The sequence below is a fragment of the Nannospalax galili genome, unplaced genomic scaffold (genome assembly GCF_000622305.1).
Source record: "Nannospalax galili isolate Female #2095 unplaced genomic scaffold, S.galili_v1.0 scaffold142, whole genome shotgun sequence".
Taxonomy (NCBI): Eukaryota; Metazoa; Chordata; class Mammalia; order Rodentia; family Spalacidae; genus Nannospalax; species Nannospalax galili.
Window position 1 is genome coordinate 1033786 of NW_008348793.1, and position 26530 is coordinate 1060315.

Here is a 26530-nt window from a genome sequence, read left to right on the forward strand (position 1 = left end):
GCCGTGTGGCCCGGAGCCCGACCTCCGCCCCCGGAGCCCGGCCGTCAGCCGCCAGCCCTCCGGGCAGAGCCGAGCGCTGGACGCGGGGGACGGCACCGCGCAGCCGGCTCTGGCGCTCCGGGTCTGGCGGCGGCCCCTCCCGGTCCTGGGTCGCCCTGTCTGTGTTTTGAAATCCCTGGAGAAGTGTGGATGGAATTAGAAGCGACTCTCCCTTGGCAGCTCGTAGGATAGAAGTTATCAGAGCCTAAGCGAAATGTTCGAGCCATTTGGCTGAGCTGTGAGTTCTTCAAGGACGACACCTCGTCTTGCTCGGCTTGGGAGCCCAGAGCTTCACACCGTGTCCCGATAGACGTTTGCAGAAATTAAATGCCTGCGCCGACCCAGCAAAAGAGCTGGAGCCTTTCTACTTCCTGCTTCCCGCTTTCCACCCGGAGCCCTGGACACCAGTTGTCTGGTTATTATAGGGTTTCAGTGAAGCCCTCTTAATACCGAATATCCTCTCTACCCAGAGAAGGTTCATCCGTCCCGGTCTCCATCTTCAAAACCCCATCCCTGTAACACCCACCTCCTCTCTGCCGGCCAGGAACTTGAGTTAAGCCTATTCCTTTGCCTCTCCTGTTGGGAGCTTAGTTTCATATACCCAGCTTCAAATAATCAAAGTGGACACTGCCCGTGGACAGTTTTATACTTTTGCATTTTGCAGCTTCCAAAACCTGCCTGTAACAATCCCAAACCTGCTGGTTGAGGATTTTAAAAATTAGCTGGAGCTGGGTATTTAGAGTTGCCCCTTTCTCTTGTTCCTGACTACGCCACTAACTTAAACACGAAAACCGCATGTGCGGAAGATGGAAGTTTGCTGTCTGGCATGACCGTGTGTCATTGTGATGGAGGAGCACTGTTCCATAATATAACTGTGCTGCAGTTTCCTTCGGATAAAACCTTCCATCTCAGAACAAAGCTGGGTAAAGAACAGGATGTTTTGAGGAGGTGAAACATCCCATCCTACAGGGAAACACATTAAAGTCCGAAAGTAAACAACTGAATAGCTTCAGGAAGTCCCTAAAGTTGGTCAGGTTCCCTAGGCCCACCCCCTCCCCAAGACTGTGGAGAGGTGTCTCAGGCAAGCCCAGCGGTCTGGAAGAATCAGAGACTGGCTGGGCTGCGTGCGGGAAAAGAGGCTCACACCAACCGAGCTGCCCGGAAAGGACACTCCAACCAATAACGTATTCTGAAGAAAACTTGAAAAAATTGAAATGCCTATCGTTAAAACCCAGGTTGTAATTAGAAGATGGAGCCACTATACGTGGCTTTAAATACTCCATCTTTAAGTTTTCTGAATCATTTCTATTGTTCTTTTCATTGTTATTAATGAAATTTGATTTTAATGGAGAACTGGGCAAAGTAAATGATATAGAAACCCAAGGATTGCATTTCTCAAGTCTTCACATAGGATTTGTAAATCAAGATGATTTTTATTAATAATTTTGCTGTTTACTAACATTCGTCTGGCTTCAAAAGCATACTTGAGACCATACTTGTGGAAGAAAGTAAAATAATACATAACTGGGGTTGGTCTCTAGTGATTTGGATAGGGGCTGACAACTTCTTGACATACTAGAGAACAGTTCTAATCCTGGTCTGGCATTTTCTCTCTTCCAGCTTAGGCTACACTTGAAGGCCCAGGGAAAGGTTGTCTTGATATTCAGAATGGCTTTTTTTGCCCCACTCCCCTCTCCTCTCTCCATAATTCTATAAGGGACTAAATCCTTCATAAGCAAACAGGGTCACTGATAATAATAAAGATGGCACACTTCGTACTTTTTCCTTGCCTGGCAGGAAGGCCTTGTTTTTTACCTCCAACAAGATGCCTTCAACTGACCTGCTTAGAGTCACATAGTCCTAGATAACTCAGCTCAGAGCTGTGACCTATCAGCCTTCTCTTCCTTTAAGTTGATCAATCCAAAATTTGGGGAGGGGAAGCCACTAAAATCCTTAAAACTCAGGTCCTTTCCCAGAGAATGTTGGATTTTGGTTTCTGGATTCCCTTCTCCATTTGTGGAGAGCCTCAGCTTTCTGATACCTCTGTGTGTGTGTGTGTGTGTGTGTGTGTGTGTGTGTGTGTGTGTGTGTGTGTGTGTATGTGTGTGTATATGTTTTTCTTTCAATATAAGTGTGTGTGCTATTTTTTGTTTGTGTGAGAGGTGGATATGATTATCTTTCAATAAAAGTTTGTCTGCCATTTTCTGCTGGTCTGAGATTTTTTTTCCTGCCTTTTAATTCTTCAATTGGCTGAGAAAACAAACCCAACAATACCCCCTAGACTGATAACAGTGTCATAGGCAACGATTCCTACAATCACGTATTTTACATTTCCTTGAAATCCATAGGTACAACCAATTTTCACACATCTCTGCACCTTGTAGGTAGAAAATAGAAGTGAGTTAATGGGCTGCGGAGATGGCCAGTAGGTAAAGTGTTTCTGCCACACTCACAATTGTGAAGACATGAGTTCAGATCCCACAATAAAGCCGATAGGGTTGTGCCCAACTGTATCCTATGGAAGGATGGGAGGCAGAGGCAGGAGAATCCCTGCAAACTCCCAGGTCAGGTACCCTGGAGTAGTTGACTAGGGATAAACAGTAAGAAACCATGTCTCAAACAAGGTAGAAGGTAAGGCTCAACACCTGACGGTGTCCTGACTTCCACACACAGGCTGTGACACGAACGTTTGTAATCACACACAGGAACATACACACACAACATACACACAAAGACAAGAGAAATAGGGAGTTAAGGAAAAGATTGTTGGAACAAAGCCTTGGGCATTTGAGTCTTTCCTCTAGCTTCCTGTAGTAAAAAGGAACAAAACTTTTCCAAGGGCCTGTACATTTAACATTATAAAATTGATACGTACAGAATGAAATTACCCACAGGGGGAAAAAAAAAAAACCTACATCTGGATTTCATCATTTCAGTTTTAAAACATACCTTTCTTAGAAAATAAAATGGCATTCATGTAATTGGACCATGGATTGAGGGCCTCAGTTTGGGTTTTGGTATGATTTAAGTAAGTCTCTTCTTTGCATGGTATTCCACCTCTGTTAATGCTTTCCCTTCCTCTTTTTCCATTTCTTTCTGCTGCTTTTTGGGATTTCTAAAACCCAAACTGATCTCTGAAATCTTACTCTATCATGTAAGGGTGTGGCTGTGGAAATACTGGGGGCTAGCAGGGTTTGCAGGGAGACATTTTCTGTCTGTGCAGAGACAATCCCTAACCACAGCTTCCTCAATTCTCATCACTTTCCATCTCAGTCTTTGAAGGCTGGGAGTGGGAGTCAACTCTAAGAACTCCACAGCTTATCCTTTCCTTCCCTCGCAGCAGCAGCAAGAGAAATGAAGCACAAAGGACCTCTTGCAGGTCCTCCACCACAACATGTGGAAGCCCACAGTAGGCCCGATAATCCTCCTTTGTCACTTTTAATTCCAAGTAAATCCAGTGATTTTAGGCTTAACAATTCATTTGCTTAGTCTCACAGGCTGTTCTGATAGAGTCTAGATCCAGAATCATAGAACCTTAGAGACCTGAAGGAGGAATCCTCTGGCCAGAGCAGGGCAGGTGGGCAATGTTGAGGACTGTGGAGGACACTTTCACCAACATCACTTCACTTTCCATGGTAATGCCTTTGTAAGCATTTGGCTTCATGGTTGTTTATGGGATCAACTATTCCATATTCTTGTTGGGGTGATTTGAGCTTTGTGTAGTTTGATTTGGAAACATAACAAATATGTATATTATTTTTACAGAATTACAAAAAATGAACATATAAGTTTGGGATAAGGCCCATTTGCAATTTAATTCGTGCCTGTGTTTAAAAGAGCTAACAGCTTTAAACAGATGGTGTAAAAGCAGTGTTTACTTTTTTTATTCCAAGTGCAAAAAAATTATTAAAAGAATACCAGGCATTGCTCTTACACATTAAAAAATATGTATCAGCCAGGCGTGGTAGCACACACCTTTAATCCCAGCACTCCGCAGGCAGAGGCAGGCAGATCCTCTATGAATTCGAGTCCAGCCTGGCCTACAGTGTGAATTCTAGGCAGCTGGAGATACAGGGAGACCCTGCCTCAAAAAGACCAAAATAAAAAAAAATTATATGAAGACTGTGATTTTAAGTGCCAGGGGACATGGTAGCTCATGAACAATCTTCCAGAGGGGTGCAAATACAATTAAGCCATTATGTTGGAATCTCAAGAAAGGGAATAATCCAGAAAATAAATGATAAATTGCCAGGTGAATGGTAGACTGGTTCAGGGCACAGATCCCCTATCATCAGGAGGCAGCTGGTAATAGAGGTCTGTACCTCTTCCTTGTATTAGTTGTGCAGGGCTGTTGGCCTCTAACTTTACCCAGGAATCTCAAGAAGACAAAGAATGGTCTGTTTGACTCATTGGGGTCATAATGCTCCTGAGTCATTTGATTTCTGTTTTTCTTAATAAGGATAAATTTTAGAAAGCAAAATAAAATATTTTGGGGGTTGAATTTGCATTTTAAAATTCATAGGAATTTGGTCTAATTCCTACATAAATAGTGGCTGTACGTACTCATACAGCTACTAAAACTGTATATACAAATAGGTGAGGAATGTGGTTACTTTGGTCCTGGACTTACACGTGTGCTCAGCCTGGCTGCAGTCACTAATCTCTTAGCAACACTGGACAAGCTCCCTCACTTCCCCTTAATCCAGTGTATTTCTTTTCCTCTCAGCAGGTTTTGTTGCTGAAGTGCAGTGAAATCCTTAATCTTCCACATAAAGTGTCTTATGCCATCTGCCTAAGGCCAACGAGCAGTTTCAGATCTCAGCCTTCCAGTGGCAGGTGGGTTGTGGACACCCACCTGAAAAGAAGCAGAGAGAGAAGGAGACGCAGCACTCTGCTTGCCAGTGATCTGGGAATTGTAGAATCTCCATGTTGAAAGCAGCTTAGAGTTCCAACATCTTGCCATATGGAGGAATCTTTTCTAGAACTTCCTGGCAAGTGGACCCCCATCTACTTCTTGAAAACTGATCATGGGGCAGTTCCTTACTTGGAAGCCAGCACATTCCATCTCTGAGAAGTCTGAACTGTCTGAAAAATATTCCCTCGTGCAGTCACTTCCAGGTAGAAGCCCACTATCTCACTGTGATTCTGGTTCCTCCTATGGGTTGGGGAGTAGCCAGAGTGAGGTGATAGCTGTGGATCCAGTGTTCAGTCTAGTGTGGAACCATGTTCAAATCCCCTTTGTTTATTGGCTTAGGCCTTCAGAGGATGCTGGAAACTCCTTTCTCCCTCATTCTCCCTCAGTCTTCAAAAAGAGGTGTGCTGATTTCAGGTAGGATAGAGATTCAGGAACATTTAATTACTCCACATAATTTGGGTCCCTTAAGAGGATTTATTGTGTGAAGTATAAATAGGTCAGTATGAACATAAAGGATCAAGTCCCTCCTCTTGGATTTTGGTATGTGTATTTTTTTCTTAATTTCTCCTACTTCATCTTTGGAATATTGTTTTAATTAAAGTTTATTAATACCAAAAAACCTACAGCTCACAGAAGTATTCAAAGAATGGAAAAACATAATTTAAAATTCAGATCTCCCAGTAAGGTAACAACTTGGAATCACATATGAACACTGCCCATTTAAGGACTTAATTTGCATTGAAAATGTGTTATATCTTGAGAGAGGATTCAAAGAACTTGCAGGAAGTGTACTATATATGTGAGCTCATTAGTATGCCTGGAATCTTAAGAATCATAAATAAAGCTGTGATCAGGAATGGGTTGAGGTGAAAGGGAAAAAGTTCATTGTTTGGTTTGCTAGGAAATAACTTCAGAGATTAGGGACCAAGCCCCAGCTTGTTGTAAAAGTTTACACTTGTCTTGGGAATTCATGAAACTGGGATGGAGGCTTGAAGCTAGAGTTTAGAGATTCTGGCTTCCTGACTGACTGTTAGTCTCTCCGAATACAAGGATAACACTCTACTTTACAGATGTCTAAGGTTAAGTTCTATCATTAGAAATGGACAGTTCACAACCACAATTACATTGTTCCAGAATTATCCTTGCTATAGCCTCCTTGATGGAAGAAGTGTTCATTCCAGAGTGATTGTCCCCAAAGTGTCAGTGGAGATCTTTCAGTAACATGAGAGAGTCTCTTTCGTGTTTTGCATTGTGGTGTAATTCCAGCACTCAGGAGGTACAGGCAGGATTAACAGGAGTTCAAGGCCAACTTCTGCTATATAGTGAGTTTGGGGCCATCCTGGGCTACTCTGTCCCTTAAAACCAAATAATAATAATGTTAACAATAATATAACAAATAAAAATCAACAACTTGCCCATAATGTTATAGATAATTGGCTTTTACTACATATCTATTAGAATGCTTTTAATTGCAAATAAATAAGTCTCAACTCAAAATGTGCTAACAAGGTATTTTAAAGGATTTATATGGTCTCATACGGGAGGAAATACTACATTTCCCTGGATGTTTTTGTCTTGCTGCTTGGTCTCTTACTGTTGGCTTCATCTTTAGACTACCATAACATGACAAAACATATATATATATATATATAAAATAATGAAGAACAGAACAAGAAATTGAATGGGAGGGGGGGGGGGGGACAGGAGCAGTTGGAGGGGGAGAGGGAGGGGTCAAAACGACATTGTGAAAGACAATTAATTCTCAGAAAGAACTCCTGCATCTTGGACTGAATTTCCTGCAAGGCTCACCAACCAATTAACACTCCAGAGATTGTGGAAAGTCTGGAATGTCGCAGATCCAGAGCTTATTCACAGATTATCTGGGGATATCTTTAGCCCCGTAAATAGCCACACCTTGCCTACCTCTGTTTCTGAATTAGTGTTCTTGTGACTAATAAAATATATTAACTTTGCAGACCACCAGGTCTCACCAAACAAAAAACTAAGAATGTTATCAGATAACTTCTGAGACCAATAGTAGAAACTTCCACGCTTTGCTACAACCTGCCTATGGAATGTATCCACCAATGTAGTTGAAAGGAGTCTTGATTTATGGCTCTTCTTTGTTCTGTTACTATAAAAATATAATGTAACTGTTACCACGCTGGAACATGGAATTTGAGGTAACCTGAATCTGTATTCCCAGACCATGGTCACTCATATTTGGCTCCAGAATAAACTATCTCTTATCCCTTTTGAGGTGAGAGAGTTGTGTTTTTGCATCAACAACATAAAGTACTCATGTATGAATAATAAATACAAAATTCCTTTGAGATGTTTCTGTTAGTGGTCAGTTTTCAAATAACTTTTTATTATTTTCAGTAAAAGCAGTTGTATTTCTCACTTTATCTTTTTTGTTGTTTGTTTCTTTGTTTGTTTGTTTGTTTGTTTGTTTGTTTGTTTTGAGACAGGGTCTCCCTGTAGCCCCAGCTGGGCTGGAGCTCGCTATGTAGACCAGGTCTCGAACTCATAGAGATCCACCTGCCTCTGCCTCCCAAGTGCTGGGGTTAAAGACATGTGCTACCACGCCCGGCTTCTCACTTTATCTTTAAACATTCTTGCTCCTTCTCTTTCTCTGTTTTTTATTGGGAGTGGGGGTGGATAACTGGAGGTCAGATCCAGGGCCTTGTGCATACTAGGCAAGTTCTCATGCCAGACCTTCTCTCTTCCTCTAGTGTAACGAATAAAAGAGCAACAAAAAGGAGCAGGCCTGGCAAGGTGTGGCTGTGCAGGCCTTCAATTCTAGCACTCAGGAGGCAGAGGTACATGGATATCTGTGAGATCAAGGCCAGCCTGGTCTACATATCAAATTCCAAGCCAGCTAGGGACCATCTCAAAAAACAAAACAAGCAAGCAAACAAACAAGAATAGACCTGAAGTTGTTTTGTTCCCGTAACAATTTTAGATTTAGCAAGGTTATAAAACTCACTAACAAGGGGAAATTGGCAGAATAATTCAGAGCTAGACCTGAGCTGAAGCTGCTGAGTGTAACTTGTGTTGGTAACTGCCAAATAGGCCACTGAGATCCACCTATGTGAATAACGAATCCTCAAGTCAGGGCCAGGTGTTGTGCTCTGTGGCAAGTAATGGCTCCTCAGTGGGTATAAGGCCCCCGTTTGTTTTTTCCAGCTTTGCAACAGGCCAGAGCTGCGCATTCTCCTGGTGCCCAGGTATGAAACCTGTCTGACAAGCCAACTCACCAGAGGCCGTAGGAACTGCAGTGCTTCAAATGTATCGCAACTTCCTGGCTGCCTGGCTACAATTCACCCAAACCAGATTCTAGACTTGAGTGTAATATACCCGTGTAGGTTAATGAGTTCTATCAGTCAGGCAGGAGAGTGCCCTCTGTAGATACTGAGGGAACAGGGTCCATCTGGAAAGCTGCAAGTTGCAATGAGAATAGAGGCTGGAGTTAAAAGAAGGTTCAGGATTAACATGGGGAGGTTTGAGACACGGAGGAAGACAAATGAAAGCGCTTGCAGTTGGGTAGAAGGGTAAGGGCAAGGGATAGGACTCTGAGCCAGTGGCAGCAGGGAAGCTGTCTCCCCTCCTCTGAAGCCCTCAGTAACATATGTAAGCCATTATTAGCCTTTCATACATCCTTCTAATGCAGCTAATTATAATAGACCAAGTTGAAAGGATGACTTCGAGTGAACTTTCTCCAATTCAGAAAAGAAACCCTAGACCATCCCATTAACAAAGAGATGACCAAGAACTCTGCGGCTACTGCTGCCAGCTAACTGTGAGACCAAAGAGAGCTGAGTATGATTAACAGCCCTTGGGACACCAGCAACACCAGCCAGTGACTAGAGGGTAGCTGTTAGTCAAGATCTAGATTAGCAAAACCAGAGTCAGAGATGTGCAGTGGGGGACTTCAGCCACTCTAACTGGGTGGGCATGCAAGAACAGCCCATGGTCACCTCCCTGGTTGAGCCAGGGGTCATGCAGAGAATGTTGCACCCTCCATCGGCTCTGCCCATTATAGCTCAGAGAATTAACCAATCTCAAGAGCAATTATTTCCACTCTTGTCCAGTTTCTGCCATAAAACCCTAAGGCAAGGGAAATTCCCTCCCTTGGAAACTCCTCTCAACTCTCTCTTACTTTCCCATAATGTCTCTTTAGTCAATTTCTTACTTTTCTGCAGTAATTCTCAACAAAGCCTGCTTCTGCTTTGCATAGTCACTCAAGAGTCTGTGTTACTAATTTTCTTTGGCATGATCAACAAACTTGGAGCCGCTCTCTCAGGTCAGTCTGTGATGATCCCAAGCGCCCAGCATCTTATGTCCTTGGATTGTGCACAACTGGGCTGTGGAAGGTCCCATCACTTTAAAGATCTTGCATCATCACTAGGATCTTTTTCTTTGCCTTTCAGAAATGGCCAATTTGGCATCTGTATCAAATTTTATAGTTGAAGACACAATTAGCAAAATTTGGTTGAAAAATAGTTTTTCCACAATGAAATAATTAATGTCTGCCTGCCCAGACATTTCATATCAATCACTTCCAATCTATATAGATTTGGACAAGTCGATTAAATGCTCTGAACCTCAGTTTCTTTCCTTCTTCAGTTCCTTCCTCCAACAGGAAAATAATGCCCATAAGATTGTAGGAAAGCATGTACAATATGTACTAAATAAATTATTGATAATGTGCTCAATGCAAGTTCTTCTTTTGTTTTTGATATTTCCTTTTATTTCTTTTTTCATTTTATTTCATTAATTTTTTAGTTTTTATGAAATTCATGCAGAGTATTTTGATCGTATTCGCAGCCTGGCCCCTAACTTCTGCCAGGTCTATCCCCCACTTCCATACCGATCTAACTTTGTGTCCTTTTAAAAAACAATCTAACACAATTTGTGCTGCCCATACAATCTTGGTGTGTGGCCATCCACTAGAAGGTGGTCAACCTACCAGGAGACAAACTCTCAAAGAACGCTGACTCCTCCTCTCCCAGCAGCTATCAATTACTAACAGCTCCTAAGCTACGGGTGTGACACTGAGTTTCCTTCCCCTCTCCATGTTGGGATTTTGTCTGGCTTGCACAGGTCTTGTGTATGCTGACACAACCGCTGTCAGCCCATATTTAGTTCAAGTTCTTGAACAGAGTTAAGTATTCAATCCATGTTCAACTTTTTAAATTTAACCTAAATTGTCAAGATGTTCCCTTTGACACTTTGTTAAAGCAAGCTTTGAATATGGGCAAAGTCTGAACTGGCAGAGAAATCTGAAGGAATAGAGCTGTATTTTAAAACCTAGTATTTACTTAGTAGGGCTGTTAGTTATAATTCTTCCTTATAGTTTATTCTGTTAATTCATTTAAAGTTTGGTTTTGCATTCAGGACATAGTTCAGATTGCAACAAAGTACACTTTTGAGGTATAAAAATGTAGAAAACAGTGGGCGTGGTGGTGTACACCTTTGATCCTAGCACTCGGGAGGCAGAGGCAGGCGGATCTCTGTGAGTTCAAGGCCAGCCTGGTCTACATAGTGAGTTCAGGACAGCTGGGGCTACAGGGAGACTCTGTCTCAAAAAGACCCACCCCCAAAAATGTAGAAAACAATCTGACTCTTTTTTTGTTCAAAACTAAATACAAGCAATCATAGAAATTCTCAATCCCTTTAGAATTACTTCAGTTTGTGACAATCAAGTGTATTGAGTTTCTCTTTGAAATACAGCAGAACTGCTAGTAGAATCAGTCTTTTAAATATAACGGCAGTGCTAACATTTCTTCCTTCAACCTTCTGACTCCCCAGAGTATCTAACCCATTCATTTTCTTTCCTTGAACATATCACATGTTAATTTTTGTGGTTTAAATATAGTGATTTATGTTCAACTCAGAATTGTTTTATTAAAAAATATTTTAATTTATTATTATTTTATTTTACGTGTGAGTGTATTGCCTCCATGTGTGAGTGCACCAGTGTCATGTAATGCTGGCAGAGGTCAGAAGAGGGTGTAGGATCCCCTGGAACTGGAGCTAGGATGGTTGTTATCTGGGAAGTGAACCTGGGTCCTCTGCAAGAGCAGTCAGTGCTCTTAACTGCTGAGACATCTCCCCAGCCCCAGAATTGATTTTAAAACCATTTATGTTCTACAACTTCATGAGCCCTGCGGGCTGGAGTGAACCCCTATGTCTTCAGTGCATGAAGAGGAAATACGGTGTGCTTGTGGAGCCCCTAATTGATCATTTACTCCAACCACTTAAAGTACTTTTCAAACTGTTGTCACTCCAAGCGTGCTTTCAAACACGTTCACAGAACATGCAGGTAATATTCGCTCGAATTCAGTGCCTCCAGAACTGCTAAGTCCAACCACTTTCCAAGAGAGCTGGAAAAACCATATAGCGGGAAATACATGCTTGCAATAAAATAGAAAATTTCAAGTTACTTTTCTTTGTTTTTATTAATAATTTCCAGGAAAAATCTTGAAAAATTTCAGGATAAAAACTCACGGAATTCTATGCATTTATCACCTGCCAATCATCTCACAGTGGTAATTAAGCCAATGACTATGAAGGGGCTAAGTAAGAGACAAGAGCCAAGAAATCAGTGAGAAGTGTTTATTGAGAAATTTGCACTAAGTAATGAGGATCCAGAAATGAATAAGATACCTAAGTAGACAGCTAAGTAATTACTTAGATATTTAAGTAGGTTAATCTAAATAAAGAAATCTAATAACCTAACAAATCTAAATAAAATTTATGTAAATCTAAATAAATAATTTAATGACCTCGATAAAAGCCCTAAAGAGCTTACTTACAGTTAACAGTGCATCCAACCACTTGAGCAAAATCCTTTTTCAAGATGAAATGTCATCTCATCCTCTATAGTCAAATGGAGGCTACAAGACGGCTGTACACTACAGAAATTTTCACACTGTACTCTCTGTAGTCATAGTTATCAGACTTATTCTGAAAATAAAAATATTAGAACATTACAAACTAAAAAGAAATAGCTCTCAAAGACAATGATATATCACAATCAAAACTGAAAATCATCTTATTATTTTCCTTAAAAAAGCATGGCGTTGTTGAACTTTTGTGTCAGTTTTTTTGCTGTTCAAATATTTTTTATTTATTATTTTTATGGTATATGAGTGTATTGCCTGCACGTATGTAAGTGCACCCAGGGCGTGTCGTGCAATGCCAGTGAAAGTCTGAAGAGGGTGTTGGGTCTCCTGGAACTGAAGTTATGGACTGTTTTGAGCCACCCTGTGGGTGCTGGGAACTGAACCGAGTCCTCCGCAAGAGCAACCAGTGCCCCTCACCTCTGAGAAGCCTCTCCAGTCCATTGTGTTAATTTTCAGTGTTTAAGCATTTTAAGTTCCCCATTTCATCACTTCGGGAGATCTTTTTTTTTTTTTTTGAAAGATGACTTTTGTACTTTAACCATTATAAGCTCCATTGAGTTAAATATGCTCCAAAGGTAATTCATTCAAAGTTATTGAAATAATTTACTTAAAATATTACTAAAGACAAACCTTCCACTGGTGTATGCATGGTATTCGTTAGTGACTGCCCATTCACAGAATTGGCCTCAGTAATTATTATGTGTTATTTTAGAGTCTCTGATAGAACCCAGCATCTCCATAGTCATCTGCTCAACTGCAGTTGTGCGTGCCAACACAGCAAGTGTCATGTGCCAGGTTCTGTCCTGCTTTGACCATATTTCATCATTCTAATGATATTTGATAGCAAAACCATTATGTCATCTGCAGAAGCTTTACACTGGGTAGAAGTTTCTAAGCCTTCTAAAAATAAAGACTAGTCTAAAGCAATGTCATGCTTATAATACCCTGAGTTTATTTCATTACACAACTCAACTATAAATACTACCAGGGAGTCTGCAAAAACTGTATCAGTCTTTGAGTTCTAAACTGAGGGCATATCCCTTCACAATGCAACATTTTTTTTTTTGGAGAGGAAAAAAATAAATTCTGATTTCATCTTTACTAGCAAATCTTGTTTCCAGTTGCTGTGATACTATTATGCATACCTAAAAGCCTTTCGATGCTTTGGAGACTTTCATTTGGGGAAGGATGCACAGAGAAGTGAAGCAAATGTGTGTAGCATAGATTTTAGAACTGCTGTGTTGCAAAATGCTTAGAATAGTTTGTTTTACAAAGACTGAACATTACTTAATTAAAACTTTTTGGCCATCTCAATTAAACCATGTCTGTTTTGTTTTATGTCTGTCTTTAGCAGTAGTCTACTACACATGACCTTACGAGAGATAACATCTCCCTTAGTCAAATTCCCGCTGCCTGGGGACTCGGTTCAGGAATACCCCAAATCTCATGGTTACTTTGTCCATTCCTTTCATTCTTTCATCTCCAGACAAGTTGACATGTTCATTTTATCCAGCAACTGATAAGCTCTGTCTGTAATCTTCTACTGGGAGCCTAGAGATCTGATTTCATTGATGAAATCTTTTGTTTTCCTGCAACTAGACAAATAAGTGGCTAAGACCAAGTCTGCTCATAAAATACAACATGAGATAAAAATGTTGGTAGATGACACTTTGGCTCAAAGTAGTTTTAATTTGCATTTCCTTAATTGCTAAGGATATTTAACACTTTTAAAGACATTTTTAGCCATTTTTATTTCTTCTTCTAAGAAGCCTCTGTTCAGACCTATAGCCCATTTTTGAATTTGGTCATTTGTTTTCTTGATTCTTTGATTTTGGGGTTCTTTCTATATTCTGGACATTAATCTTTTGTCAGATATAGCAAAGATTCTCTCCCACTCTGTGGACTTCCTCTTCACTTGACTGTTTACTTTGCTGACAGAATATTGTTAGTTTAATGAGGTCCCATTTGTCAGTTGCTGGCTTTATTTAATTCCTGAGCAAATGGAGTTTGATTTAGAAAGTCCTTTCCTGCACCTCTATCTTGTCGGGTACTGCCTATGCTTTCTTCTAACAGTTTCAACAAGTTTCATATTGAGCTCTTTGTTCCATTTGGAGTTGATTTCTATGCAGGGTGATAGATATAGGTCTAATTTCATTTGTCTCCATGTGGGCATTGTTTGCCCAGCACCGTATATTTAAGATGCTGTCTTTCCTCCAGTGTGTATTTTGGCATCTCTGTAGCTATCAGGTGGCTGTAATTACATGCACTCATGTTTGGCTCTTCTATTTTGCTCCACGAGTCTACCTGTCTGCTTTTGTGCCATTACCGTGCTGTTTGATTACTATAGCTCTTTAATATAACTTAAAAACTGGTATGGTGACCCCTCCAGCATTATTCTTTCTGTTCAGGATTGCTTTGGCTATCTGGAGAGTTTTGTGCTTCCATCCATATTAATTTTAGGGTGAAAAATCCTGTGAAGAACTTCATGGGGATTTTTACAGATTGCATTGAATCTATAAATTGCTTTTGGTCAAATGGTAATCGTCACAATATTTTTCCACCAATCCATGAGTATGGTAGGTCTTTCCGTCTTCTAGTGTTTTCCTCCTTTCCTTCATGGATTTAAGGTTTCCGTTGTAGAGGTCTTTTACCTCCTTTGTTAGGTTTATTCTTAGATTTTTCGAGGCTGTTGTTAATGGTAGTGTTTCATTAATCTTTTTCCCCACCAGCTTATTATTAGTATATTAAAAGGCTACTGATTTTAGTAAGTTGATTTCACATCCTGCCACTTTGCTGAAAGTGTTGCTCATTTCCAGTTTTATGGTGGAATTTTGGGATCTCTTATGTGTAGTAGATCATCTGCAAATAGGGATAATATAACTTCTCTTTTCTTATTACTACCCCTTTTAATTTTCGTCTCGTCTTACTGCTCTAGCTGGGGCTTCAAGTACTATATTCAAGAGGAATGGAGATACAGACAATCTTATTTCTGACTTTGATGGAAATGTTTTCAGTTTTTCTCCATGTAGACTGATGTTTGTTGTGTGTTTGTCATTTATTGCCTTTACTAGGTTGAGATATGTCCCCTTGTGTACTATTCTCTCTAGCACTTTGATCTTGAAGGCATGTTGGATTTTGTCCAAAGTGTTTTCTGCATCCATTGAGATGATCATGCGATGTTTGTCTCCAATTCTGTCTAGATACTTCATTGCATTTATTGACTTACATATGCTGAATCATCCCTGCATCTGGTGGATGATCTTTTTTGGTATATGTCTATATGCATCTGTGTTCATCAGGGATATTGGCCTGTAGCTTTCTTTTTTGTTGTGTCTTTACCTAGTTTGGATATTAGTGTAATACTGATTTCTCAAAAGGAGTTCAGAAGTGCTCCCTCTGTCTTTATCTCTTTAAATAACTTAAGCAGTGTTGGTCGTAGATCTTTGAAGGTCTGGTAGAATTCTGCTGTGAATCCTTCTGATCTGGGACTTTTTCAGTATTGTTTCAGTCAATCTCTTTATTTGTTGTGGGTCTGTTTAAGATGCTGATCTCTTCTTAGTTTAGTTGTAGTGGTTTGTTGAATCTAGAATTTCTTTGGTGTCCGTTGTAATGTTTCCCTGTTCATCTCTGATTTTGTTAATTTGGATTTGATCTTTCTTTCTTTTAGATAATTGGGCTAAGGTCTGCCAATCTTGATTCTTTCCAAAGACTCATCTCTTAGATTCATTTATTCTTTGAATTGTTTATTCTGCTTCTATCTTACTGATTTCTGTTCTTATTTTTACCATTTCATCCTATTTACTGGATTTGGGTTTTTTTTTCCAGATTCTTGAGTTGCATCATTAAGTCATCTCTTTTCTTTTGGTCTTTTTGAGACAGGGTCTTCCTGTATCCCCAGCTGGCCTGGCACTCACTATGTAGACCAGGCTGGCCTTGGTCTTACAGAGATCCACCTGCCTCTGCCTCCTGAGTGCTGGAATAAAGGCATGCATGGCCACATCTGGCTCTTTCTGATTTTTTTAAACGTATGCATTTAGTACTGTAAACTTCCCTGTCAGGTTTGCTCTTACTGTGTCCCAGCAGCTTTGCTGTGTTGTGCTGTCATTTTCCTTCAATGCCGGGAATTAAAAAGTTTATTCTTTATTTATTCTTTGACACATTCATCATTCAGTAGTATGTTGTTTAACATCCATGGGTTTGTGTAATTACTAGAGATTCTTTTGTTATTGATTTTAAGCTTTATTGCATTGCAGCAGAAAGGATACATAGTCATTTCAATTTTTCTGTATTTTTTGAGATTTGTTTTGTAGGTCAGTCTATTTTAGAAAAACTACTATGGGCTGCTGGGTAGAATGTGTATTCTTTAAAAAAATATTTTTATTGATTTAAGAATTTTATACATTGTATTTTGACTGTATTTAGACCACCTCCCCCATCCACCTGGATCGGTTACTACTCCCCCCCCACCTCGACTTCATGTCCTCTATTATGATTTGTCTTTTTAAAAAGTCTTATTGAGTCTAATGCTCTTGGGTGTGGGTCTGTCCTCTGGAATCTGGTCAACCTGCCAGTCATCAACCCCTAGGGAAAACTGGCTCTTCCTCTCCCACCATCTATCATTTGCCAGTAGAGCCTCATCTATGGCTGGGACTTCCTGCCCCCCACAGCATCCATTCTGGGTCCCTTTCTGGCTTGAGTTTGTACAAGTCTTCTGCATGCTGTCATAAGTGCTGTGGGTTCATATGTGCAACTACCCTGTGGTTTTGAGACAACAGTTTCCTTACATTCATCTATGACCCCTGGCTCTTCAATCTTTTCAGCTCCACTTCTACAATGATTCCTGAGTCTTAGGAGGAGGAGGTACAATATAGGGGTATTAGTCAGGGTTCTCCAAAGAAAAAGAACCAGTAGAATGAATACGTATAGAGATTTATCAGCTTAGCTCACAGGATAGAGTCCAAGTAGTCCAACAATGGCTGCACCACACTGGAGAGGCTGAGAATCTGTAGTCGCTCAGTCCACAAGGCTGGATGTCTCAGTAGTCCCAATCCGGTGCTGAAGGTCTGACAAATTCCAAAATATCAGCTAGTCTTCAGTCTACAGCAGCAAGACGAACTCACTAGCGAGTGAGAAGGCAAGCCGCAAAAAGCCCCGCGTTCTCCTCTGCCTTGGTCTTTTATACTGGCTGCCATCAGAAGGTAACGCCCACATTTAGGGTGTGTCTTCCGACTTTAGATGATCCAATCAAGAAGATCTCTTTCATTTCAGTTAATCTCAGATCCAATCAAGTTGACACCCAGGATTAGCCATCACAATAGGTGTCCCATTTGGGGTTGAGCATGCTGACCTCTCTTATTCTGTACACATTGACCAGTTGTGGGTCTCTGTGTTAATTGTTCTCTGCTGCAAGAAGAACCTTCTGTGGTGAGAGTTGAGAGATTCACTAATCTAGGAGTATAATAGTGAGTCATTATGAGTCAGTTTAATAGTGTCTTTACTTAACAGAATGATAATATAATAGTAGTAGATTCTCACCTATGGCCTATGACCTCTCTAGTCACAGGTTCTTGGGCCTGATATCAGTATAAGATATGGACTCTATCTAGTGAAGCAAGCCTTAAAAGCCAAGCAGGAAGTGATTGGTTACTCCTCTAACATTCATGCCACTATTATGCCAGTGGGCATATTTTGCCAAGCCAGTTGATATTGTTTGTAGTTCACAAGGTTCAGAACTGGATAAGGTTGCTGTCAGTAACATCATGGCACCTTCTAGTACTATGAAGATAGCCAAAAGAGATGAAGCTTTGAGGCGAGTGCCAGCTTGATTTCTCCTTGTTTAATCAGGCAATTCGGGTGTGTAGTACCTCCCAACAATAAGGTCTTACCATCCAATTCTGATGAGTAAACCATGTGCAATGGCAATAGCCAGTATTGTTTGAAGATCTATGGGACTCTCTCTTGTCAACAACTCCAAAAGAAGGAGCCTATTTCTGGCACTGCACTTTTCATTTGCCAGTTTATTAAGGCCATTCAACCCCTGTTATACAGTAAATATATTTAAACTCTTTTATAATCTATATGTAGATATTAGAGAAGCTTTTGTAGTAGGTTTCCACAAGACTCTTTCAAAAGATCTTCAGTGTTAGTTATTCTTCCTCGTACTACTCTATCTTTTGCCTTACCCTCCCATTTCCCATCTCATTAAACCCATTCTATCTATTATTCTCCTCTCCTGTTTATATCTTTATATTGCTACCTTCTACCTCCCCCCCATGAACCATACCCCATGACACCTTATTAGTTTCCTAATCTCTAAGGATTTTCAAATTGAAATACATCTATCTAACGATTGAAAGCTAGCAGGGCTGGAGAGATGGCTCAGCAATTAGGAACATTGGTTGTTCTTGCAGAAGACCCGGGTTCAAATTCCAACACCCACATGGCAGCTAACAACTGTCTGAAGCTCCAGTCCCAGGAGATCCAACAGCCTCTTCTGACCTCTGTGGGCATTGCATGACCCGGGTGCACTTACCTACATGCAGGCAATACACGCATATGCATAAAATAAAAATAATAAATAAAAGTTTTAAAATATTTAAAAAAGATTGAAAGCTAGCATATTCTTATGAGAGAGAAGATGTGACTGTCTTTCTGAGACAAAGACTTGTCAAAATGGCAAGTCATTATTGTTTGAGTGTCTATGGGATCTCATTGGTCAACAGCTCTAAAAGAAGGAGTCTATTCCTGGCATTAGGATTTTTATTTGCTATCCTGTGGTGTTTATTAGGGTCAGTGACCCAGTATTATACAGTAACTACATTTAAACTCTTTTTATATTGTATACGTAAAATTTGAAAGAAACTGCTATAGTAGGTTCCTATATTACTTTTTCAAAAAGCCTTTAGTGTTAATTATAACTCCTCTCCCTTCTTCTTCTGCCCTAAACATCTATCCCCCCACCCCATTAAAACTGTCCTATCCATTATACCCTTTTCCTGTATACATCATTGAAGTCTATCTCCCTTCCCATGAATGACCCCCAATACTCCATTATTAGTTTTCTGATCTCTAAGGATTTTCCAACTGAAATTTATCTATCTAAAGATTCAAAGCTAGCATCCACTTGTGGACAAGAAAGTGTGATGTTTGCCTTTCTGGGTCTGGGTTACTTCACTTCAGATTATTTCTAATTCCAACCATTTACATACAAATTTTGTGACTTGGTTTTTCTTAACATCTGGATAATAGTCCATTGTGTCAATGTGCCATATTTTCATTATTTATTCATCAGTTGATATGTTTCTAGGTTCTTTTCGTTTCCCAGCTGTTGTGAAAAGGGCAGCAAAGAACATGGATGGGCAAATATCTCTGTAGTAGGATACAGATTCCTTTGGGCATATGCCCATGAGTGATGTGGCTGAATCATGTGGGAGATCTGTTTCTAGCTTTTGAGGTGCTTCCGCACTGATTTCGATGACTGCACCAGTGTTTGCACCCACCAGCAGTAGATAAGTGCTTCCTTTTCCCTGCATCCTCACCAGCATTTGTCAATGTTCTTTTCATCTTAGGCTTTCTGACTGGGGTAAGATGAAATCTCAAAATAGTTTTAATTTGCATTTCTCTGATGGCTAAAGATGTTGAACATTTAAAAAAATATTTCTCAGCCTTTTGTATTTCTCAGCCATTTGCCCCAATTTGTAACTGGGTTGTTTGGTTTTTGATGTTTAGTTTTTTGAATTCTTTGTGTATTCTAAGTACTAACCCTCTCTCAAATGTATAGCTGCTAAAGATTTTTTCCCATTCTATAGGTTTTCCTCTCCTCTTGAATGATGGTGTCCTTTGCTGTACAGAAGCTTTCTAGTTTCATGAGGTCCCATTTATCAACTGTTGATCTTAAGGCTTGTGCAATTGTTTAGGAAGTCCTTTCATGTGCCTACAAGGTCCACTGTATTCCCTGCTTGCTCCTGTATCAGATTCAAGTATCAGGTCTTAGGTTGAAGTCCTTGATCCATTTGGAGTTGAGATTTTGATCATTTGGAGTTGAGGTTTGTTCAGGGTGAGAGATAGGAATCTAGTTTCATTCTACATGTGGTTATCAGTTTGACTGGCACCATTGGTTGAACATGCTGTCTTTTCTCCAATGTGTGTTCTTGCCCCCTTTGTATAAAAAAAAAATCAGGTGACTGTAAGTGCATGGAGCTATATCTGGGGATCAGTTCTATTCCATTCATGAGTATGTCTGTTTTTATGCCAGCACCAGCTTATTTTTATTATGGTTGCTCTGTATATAATACGAAATCAAGGAGTAGTGCCGCCTCCAACATTTCTTTTATTGTTCAGGATTGTTTGAGCCATGCTGGGTTTTCTGTGTTTCCGTATGACATTTGAGGTTATTTTTTTCAATTTCTGTGAAGAATTTCATGGGAATTTCAATGGGGATCACATAGAATCTGTATACTGCTTTGGGGAGAATAGCCATTTTCATGATATTAATTATTATAGAAGTTTTTATTATAGAAGTCATTCACTTACTTGGTTAGATTAATTCCAAGAAATGTCATGTTTTTCGAGGTTATTGTGAATGGAATGATTTCTTTCTCAGCATGTTTGTTGCTGATATATAGAAAGGAATTGATTTTTGAGTGCTAATACATGCTGCTACTTTGATGAATGTGTTTACCAACTCTAGGAGTTTTCTGGTGAAGTCTTGTGGGTGCTTCATGTACAGAATAATATCATCTGCAAATGAGGGTACTTTGACTTCTTTCTTACAATGCACATCCCCATTTATCTCCTTCACTTGTCTTATGGCTCTAGATAAAACTTCAAACACTGTATTGAACAGGAATGGAGAGAATGCACATCCTTGCCTATTCCTGATCTTAATGGGAATGTTTGATTTTTTTTTCTTCATTTAGTATACTGTTGGCATGGACCTTTCTGGTGTTAAGATCTATCCCATGTGTCCCTAGATTCTCCATGACTTTTGCCATGAATGGATATTGGATTTATTCAAAGACTTTTTTGCATCTATGTATGATTATGTATCTTTTGTTCTAATGTATGTAATGGATTACATTTATTGATTTACATATAGTGAATCATCCCTGAATCTCTGGGATGAAACCAAGTTGGTCATGGCGGATGATCTTTTGATGAGTTCTTGCATTCAGTTAGTACTTTATTAAGAGTTTTTAGCCTCTGGTCATCAGAGAGATTAGCCTATAATTTCTTTTTGTTGTTATTATTGAGTCTTCATCCAGCTTTGATATCAGTGTAATGCTAACTTTATATAAGAAAATGGGAATTTTCCCCCATTTTCTATTTTATGGAATAATTTGAGAAGTATTGGTATTAGTTTTTTGATGTTTTGGTAGAATTCTGTGCCAAATCCATCTAGTCCTGGGCTCCTTTTAGTTCATCTATCTCATTGGATTTTAAGGGTCTGTTTAAATTGTTTTCATCATTTTGACTTAACTTTGTTAGAATGTGCATATCTAGAAATTATTCATTTCTTTCAGCCTTCTCAGTTTAGTGGAATACTTATTTTTAAAGTCTGTGCTTAAGGTTTTCTGAATTTGCTCAAGGTCTGTTATAATGTTTCCCTTTTCATCTCTGAGTTTATTGATTTTCATCCTCTCTCTCTTCTTTTGGTTAATTTGGCTAAAGTTTTGTCATTATTGTTAATCTTTCAAAGAATCAACATCCTTTCATTGATTCTATTGTTTTCTTCATTTTATTTCTTTAACTTTTGGTCTTGATTTTATTCATTTCCCCCTCCTACTCTTTTTTTTTTGAGACAGTCTCCTTGTATCCCCAGCTGGCCTGGAACTCACTGTGTAGACCAGGCTGGCCTCGAACTCACAGAGATCCTCCTGCCTCTGCCTCCAAAGTGCAGGGATTAAAGGCATGTGCCACCATAACCAGCTTCCATCTAATACTTTTTAGGTATTGATTGTTCTTGGTTTTCCAAGGCCTCCACTGAAGTCACTCACTATTAGTATATTGGTCTCAAAGTGTGGTTTTAGATCTAAAAGAGTTTCTTTTATGAAATTAGATGTTCCTGTGCACCCAACATATTTGTGCATATTTGTTTCAGATTATAATATCATCTTGGTAGATTTTTTCTTTAATGAGGGTTTAAGTGACCTTTCCTGCTTGCTTCTTAGTTCCATTTGATTAAAGTACCTTTTTCCATTCTCTTACCCTAAGGTGATGTTGATCACTTACAGTTAGATACATTTCTTGGAGGCAAAAAAATCCATAGATGATATTTTCTAATCCAATCAGTTTGTCTCTATCATTTTATTGACAAATTGAGATCATTGATATTGAGAGTAATTATTGACCAATGTTTATTAGTTCTTGTTATGTTGTCATCATAGTGTTGTGTTTCTTAGATCTCTTCTGGCTAATTGTTCTGGTATTCTTTATTCTTTGTACTCTCTTGAGAGCGTTTCATCTTCTCTTCAGTCAATGTATTCCATCAAGTATTCTTTCTACATCTGGCTTCATGGACATAAATTCTTTAAATTTGTTTTCATCGTGGTAAATTTTTCTCTCCTTAATTACAACTGGTGGTTTGCTGGGTGTAGTAGTCTTGGTGGCATCTGTGTTCTTTCCTGGCTTGTGGACATCAGTCCAGGCTTCACAGTCTCCATTGAAAAGTCAGCTGTTACTCTGACACCGGGCAGCTTTGGTCTGTGACTTAATCTTTTTCTTGCAGCTTTCAATATATTTTCTTTGTTCTGTTCACTTGGTGTTTTGACTTTTGTATGAGATGAGGAGTTTCTTTCTGGTCCTGTCTACTTAGTGTTCTGTATGCCTCTTGTACCTTGATAAGTATCTCTTTCCTTAGATTTGGGAAGTTTTCTTCTATGATTTTGTTAAAAATATTTTCTGTGCCAGGCATGGTGGCGCACGCCTGTAGTCCCAGCACTTGGGAGGCAGAGGCAGGAGGATCTCTGTGAGTTCAAGGTCTACATAGTGAGTTCCAGGGCAGCTGGGGCTACAGGGAGACCCTGCTTCAGAAAGACAAAATATATATATATTTTTTTTTTCTGTGACTTAGACCTGGGTTTCTTCTTCTATGATTCATAGGTTTGGTCTTTTTATAGTGTCTCAGAGGTACTGTGTATTCCATTCTTGGGTTATTTTAGATTTGACATTTTCTTTGTCTAGATGATCCACTTCCTCAATCTTGTCTTCAAGATCTGACATTCTGTGTTCCACTTCATCCCACGCCTCTTCGATCCTTTCCTCTGAGCTTTTTGTTTGAGTTCCTGAGTTGTTCACTTCAAGTTCTATTTCTGTTTGGCTTTTCTTCAGAGATTCTATCTCCTTATGGAATTCTAATTTCATGTTTTGAATTGTTTTAGTTATTTCATTGAACTCTTTGTGTTTTCCTGGCCCTTTACTCATATCCTCTTTGAGTTCCTTAAAGGTATTTATAATTCCTATTTGAAATCATTGTCTTGTGAACCAACTAGATTATGATTCATAGGAAGCATTACAATGAGAGTACTAATTTCTGGAAGAGACATATTGTATTGATTGTTTATGTTGTCTGTGTTTTTGTGATGAGACCTAGACATCTGGATGTCTGTTGGTAGTGGTGTTTCTTGGTATTGGTAAGTTACATTGTCATTGTTGAGTGGAATTGCTGCTTCCCCAGTGTGTCATGTTGTGGTCCAGCTGAGTGGTTGCTTGGTGTTACATTTTGTGGCCAGTTTGTGTTGATGTGAGAATGGGATGTAGGAAATGATCTCAGTGCGGTAGAAATAGGTTCAACTTTAGAGCATGAGGTTCCAGGACACATTCCAGGTGGTTGTGGAGTGGCAGGGTGGGCTGGGTGGCTGCTAGGTGAGCAGGTTGGCAGGCAGGTCTGTGTTGATTCATGACTGAAGGGGTGGGAGTGATCACAGTTAGATGGTAACCAAGAAAGCATGCTAATGTAACTCTTGACTACGCCTGTCTGGAATAATGTACTGGCTACACAACCCAGCTGTGCCTGGGAGTATGTGGATGGCTGCAAGGGCAGATGAGGTTTTCCAGAATTGATTTGACCAAACTGGGCCAGTGCCAAGGTTCCATGATCCCAGCTACACCTGGAGAAGTGGAATGACAGAAAGGAAACACTGAGTCTGATGTTCTCAAATGTCTGGGGGCGTTCTCAGGTCTACGGGGTGCAGGAAGCTGCCAGACCTATGCAGCTTGGGCCCTGTGAGCATGTGCAGGGAAGGCTGGGACTGGGAAACTCATGGGTATGAAAGAACTTGCAAGTTTGATGGACTCACAGGCATGGCAGGTGCATGCAGCTGTGCCACCAGAGCAGGCAGTGGAAAGCTGGGAATATGAACTCACTGGGTTGGAGGAACTCACAGGTCTGGGATATACACACAGCTGCTCCACTCAAGCAGCCTGAGAGTTGAGATGGCAGGTGTGAAAGGCTGGAGTTAGGGAGCTCACCTGGCTGGGGGACCTCACAGGGCTAGAATGTGTATTCTTCTATGTTTTGGAAGAAAAGCTTATAGATGTCTGTTGGGTTCATTTGATGTAAAGTATTTAATTCTGATGTTTCTCTATTTTTCATCCAGATGACCTGTCTGTAGGACAAAGTGGGTCACTGAAATCACCTACTATTACTGAGGTGGATTAATCTGTCTTGAGTTCCAGAGATACTCTTTTTATGAAATTGAGTGAGCCATAGTTTTGGAACATATATGTTAAGGATTGTAATGTCTTCTTCATTCACAATTCCCTGGATCAGAATGAAATGTCCTTTATCTTTTCTGATTAATTTTAGTTTGAAGTCTATTTTTTCAGATATTATGATGACAGTACTTGCTTGTTTCTTGATACCAGTTACTTGGAATACTTTTATCAATCTGTATTAGTCAGGGTTCTCCAAAGAAACAGAACCAGTAGAATGAATATATGTGTATAAAGATTTATCAGCTTAGCTCACAGGATAGAGTCCGAGTAGTCCAACAATGGCTGCACCACACTGGAGAGGCTGAGAATCCATAGTCACTCAGTCCACAAGGCTGGATGTCTCAGTAGTCCCAATCTGGCGCTGAAGGTCTGACGAATTCCAAAAGATCAGCTAGTCTTCAGTCTACTGCAGCAAGACGAACTCACCAGCGAGAGAGAAGGCAAGCAACAAGAAGCCAAGTGCTCCCCTCTGCCATGGCCTTTTATACAGGCTGCCATTAGAAAGTAACACCCACATTTACTGTGTGTCTTCCAGCTTCAGATGATCCAATTAAGAAGGTCTCTCTCATTTCATTTAATCCTAGATCCAGTCAAGTTGACACCCAAGATTAACCATCACACCATCCTTTCAGTGTAACCTAGTTTCTATCCTTGAAGGCAAGATGAGTTCCTTGTAGGCAACAAAAAGATGTATTTTATTTCTTTCTTTCCTTCTTCCCTTCCTTCCTTCTTTCTTTCTTCCTTTCTTCCTTCATTTTTTTTGTTGAGACAGAGTCTCCCTGTAGCCCTAGCTGTCCCAGAACTCACTATGTAGACCAGGCTGGCCTCAATCTCCTAGAGATAGGCCTGCCTCTGCCTCCCAAGTGCTGGGATTTTATTTCTTAATCTAGTCAACTAATCAGTGTCTCAACTAGGGAGTGAGGCCATTTAATGTTATGATTGAAAGATGTATGTTGATTATTGTCACTTTGTTTCTGTTTGTGGTCTTAGTCCTATTTTGTGTTTCGATAATCATAGTTTCCTTCGTTATCTTTCTACAGCTTCTTTGATGTGTTTACCCCCCTCTTCTGTTCATAGTATTGCTTCCACTACCCTTTGTAGGGCTGCTTTGCTGAGCTTGAATTCTTTCAGCCTATTTATATCATAGAAAGTTTTTCTTTCTCCCCCAACTATAGCAAATAGGAGTCTGGTTTGGCATCTGTGGTCTTTAGAATTTGGAGTACCTTGCTCCAGGCTCTTCTGGTTTTTAAAGTTTCCATTGAGAAATCAGCTCATATATCTGTACAGCTAGGTCTTTCCTTAATTTAGCCAAGTTTTCTTCTGTTGAAGCTCTGATTTACGCCCTGAAAGTCTTCCCTTTTTTCTAGGCCTATACTGCACAGATGTGTGGTCTTTTCATTGCGCCCCAAAGTTCTTTCATATTCTTTTCCTGTGCTTTTGAATTTTTTCATATTCATTGCTTGAGTGGTCCAATTCTTCTCCTTTGTCTTCAAATCTCGTCATCTGTCTTTTACTTGATCTATTCTGTTGGTAAAGTTTTCTGCTGAGTTTTCTAATTGGGTTATTTAGTTTTTCAGTTCCCTCCTTAATTCAGCTTGAGTTTTATTCAGTATTTCTAGCTCTTTCCTGAATTTACTTTTTAGATCTTGAACTGCCTTTGTTATTTCATTCAGCCACATATATTTGTGTTTTCTCGAGCTGATTCCTATTCTCTTTGAATTCATTAACATGGTTGTTCATGTCTTCTTTAAATGTCTTGAATTCTTTGACCATGTTTATGATTGTTCTTTTAAGTTCTGTGTCCTAGGGTTCCTTTGAGTAGTTTTCATTGTAGAACATTTCTATAGGACTAGTGGATTTTGGTGGGGACCTATTGTCTTGGCTTTTCATATTATTTGTGTTTTTGTGATGTGACCTGGACCTGTGAACTTTGGTTGTGGGTGATATGAAG

The 26530-nt window shown here is 39.9% G+C and overlaps 1 long non-coding RNA gene across 2 annotated transcripts in view; it reads left to right on the forward strand.

Moving 5' to 3' along the window:
* The window catches only part of LOC115072507, a 30012-nt gene that overhangs the window by 473 nt on the left and 3009 nt on the right, over positions 1–26530 (forward strand). The window contains exon 2 of one of the 2 annotated variants that reach the window (XR_003851562.1): positions 4766–5157. This is a non-coding gene — a long non-coding RNA (uncharacterized LOC115072507). The remainder of the gene's footprint in view (positions 1–4765; positions 5158–26530) is intronic. The other variant, XR_003851563.1, reaches the window with a different exon arrangement.